This window comes from Helianthus annuus, chromosome 2 (genome assembly GCF_002127325.2).
Source record: "Helianthus annuus cultivar XRQ/B chromosome 2, HanXRQr2.0-SUNRISE, whole genome shotgun sequence".
NCBI classification, from domain to species: Eukaryota; Viridiplantae; Streptophyta; class Magnoliopsida; order Asterales; family Asteraceae; genus Helianthus; species Helianthus annuus.
The window spans coordinates 151,117,128-151,119,862 of NC_035434.2; the positions used below are offsets into that span (position 1 = coordinate 151,117,128).

General features: G+C 28.6%; 1 long non-coding RNA gene across 1 annotated transcript; it reads left to right on the plus strand.

Moving 5' to 3' along the window:
- The first annotated feature begins 1,263 nt into the window (after window positions 1–1,263).
- Window positions 1,264–2,433, plus strand: LOC118487618. Its single transcript, XR_004882147.1, has 3 exons — window positions 1,264–1,361; window positions 2,091–2,164; window positions 2,338–2,433. It is a non-coding gene; the product is annotated as an uncharacterized LOC118487618 (long non-coding RNA).
- Window positions 2,434–2,735: the final 302 nt, after the last annotated feature.

Consider the following 2,735-nt stretch of genomic DNA (forward strand, 5'->3'; position numbering starts at 1 on the left):
GATCGTCGGACGAAGGTGTATCATATTTTAATATCTAGATTACTATTTTGCTTTATTTTGATTGGTCATGAATGTAAAAAAAACAATATATTATGTAGATTTAATGAATACTCTTTTTGTTGTTTCTACTTTTAATTTAAATTTTATATTTATTTTTAGTTCTAATAATTTTTTGTTTTGTTTTGGAGGCTCAAGCAACTTCAACAATATAATTTGTTCTCTATATTTTTTAATTTGTAAACTCATATAGTCGGTGGCTTTGACAGGTTCATCATACGTTTCTTGAGGTAATTTTTGAACTTTTTTTTGTTTTTTAAGCATATCGATCTAAGGGGGTGCTCATGAAACCTTTAGGGAGAATATTGAACAATTTTGCGACTATGATTTTGATCGAGTAGTCCTTATTGCAAGTCGTTATTGATTTTAATCAATTAATTAATTCAATATAGATATAGACAATGATAGTTAATAGTTAATTGTCAACCTTCCCCTATGAAATAAGTTATACCTATGGAAGTTTATTAAATTTAACAGTCCATTTTCATCTTCAGTTGGCGAGGTACTTAAAATAAAATTGCAATATTTTTGGGATTTGAATTCGAATTGTTATGAGAGTTACTAAATTATGTCCGATATTTTTGGTAACTGGCATCTCTTTCCAACATGCGGATTGACCACGTGATTAATGATTTTCCTATTTTAGACGGCTGAGATTTGATCTCAACATGATAATACATTGATTATAAGATACATGGAAACAGTTTTGATTAGTGGGGTTAACAAAATTAATTCTGTTATTTTTAGAATTTGGAACCATTCAGTTTTTATAACATACTATATAACCCTTCAATTGTATTCTTGCTTTTAGTGTTTTTTATGTTTTTACTTAGATATGCCCTATTTTCATCCGACTTGACCTAATCGTAAGTCATATGTTACTAAACATATATTGTCATAAACGAGTCATGAATGACTATTTCTTATATTCAATTAATTTTCTTATTTTTGTTTTGCAGAAAAAATGGTTCTGCTGCATGGCATAAAGTGGTCAGAGACTCTGTAGGTCCCGACACGGATCGTCGGACGAAGGTGTATCATATTTTAATATCTAGATTACTATTTTGCTTTATTTTGATTGGTCATGAATGTAAAAAAAACAATATATTATGTAGATTTAATGAATACTCTTTTTGTTGTTTCTACTTTTAATTTAAATTTTATATTTCTTTTTAGTTCTAATAATTTTTTGTTTTGTTTTGGAGGCTCAAGCAACTTCAACAATATAATTTGTTCTCTATATTTTTTAATTTGTAAACTCATATAGTCGGTGGCTTTGACAGGTTCATCATACGTTTCTTGAGGTAATTTTTGAACTTTTTTTTGTTTTTTAAGCATATCGATCTAAGGGGGTGCTCATGAAACCTTTAGGGAGAATATTGAACAATTTTGCGACTATGATTTTGATCGAGTAGTCCTTATTGCAAGTCGTTATTGATTTTAATCAATTAATTAATTCAATATAGATATAGACAGTGATAGTTAATAGTTAATTGTCAACCTTCCCCTATGAAATAAGTTATACCTATGGAAGTTTATTGAATTTAACAGTCCATTTTCATCTTCAGTTGGCGAGGTACTTAAAATAAAATTGCAATATTTTTGGGATTTGAATTCGAATTGTTATGAGAGTTACTAAACTATGTCCGATATTTTTGGTAACTGGCATCTCTTTCCAACATGCGGATTGACCACGTGATTAATGATTTTCCTATTTTAGACGGCTGAGCTTTGATCTCAATATGATAATACATTGATTATAAGATACATGGAAACAGTTTTGATTAGTGGGGTTAACAAAATTAGTTCTGTTATTTTTAGAATTTGGAACCATTCAGTTTTTAAAACATACTATATAAGCCTTCAATTGTATTCTTGCTTTTAGTGTTTTTTATGTTTTTACTTAGATATGCCCTATTTTCATCCGACTTGACCTATTCGTAAGTCATATGTTACTAAACATATATTGTCATAAACGAGTCATGAATGACTATTTCTTATATTCAATTAATTTTCTTATTTTTATTTTGCAGAAAAAATGGTTCTGCTGCATGGCATAAAAGTGGTCAGAGACTCTGTAGGTCCCGACACGGATCGTCGGACGAAGGTGTATCATATTTTAATATCTAGATTACTATTTTGCTTTATTTTGATTGGTCATGAATGTAAAAAAAACAATATATTATGTAGATTTAATGAATACTCTTTTTGTTGTTTCTGCTTTTAATTTAAATTTTATATTTATTTTTAGTTCTAATAATTTTTTGTTTTGTTTTGGAGGCTCGAGCAACTTCAACAATATAATTTGTTCTCTATATTTTTTAATTTGTAAACTCATATAGTCGGTGGCTTTGACAGGTTCATCATACGTTTCTTGAGGTAATTTTTGAACTTTTTTTTGTTTTTTAAGCATATCGATCTAAGGGGGTGCTTATGAAACCTTTAGGGAGAATATTGAACAATTTTGCGACTATGATTTTGATCGAGTAGTCCTTATTGCAAGCCGTTATTGATTTTAATCAATTAGTTAGTTCAATATAGATATAGACGATGATAGTTAATAGTTAATTGTCAACCTTCCCCTATGAAATAAGTTATTCCTATGGAAGTTTTTTGAATTTAACAGTCCATTTTCATTTTCAGTTGGCGAGGTACTTAAAATAAAATTGGAATATTTT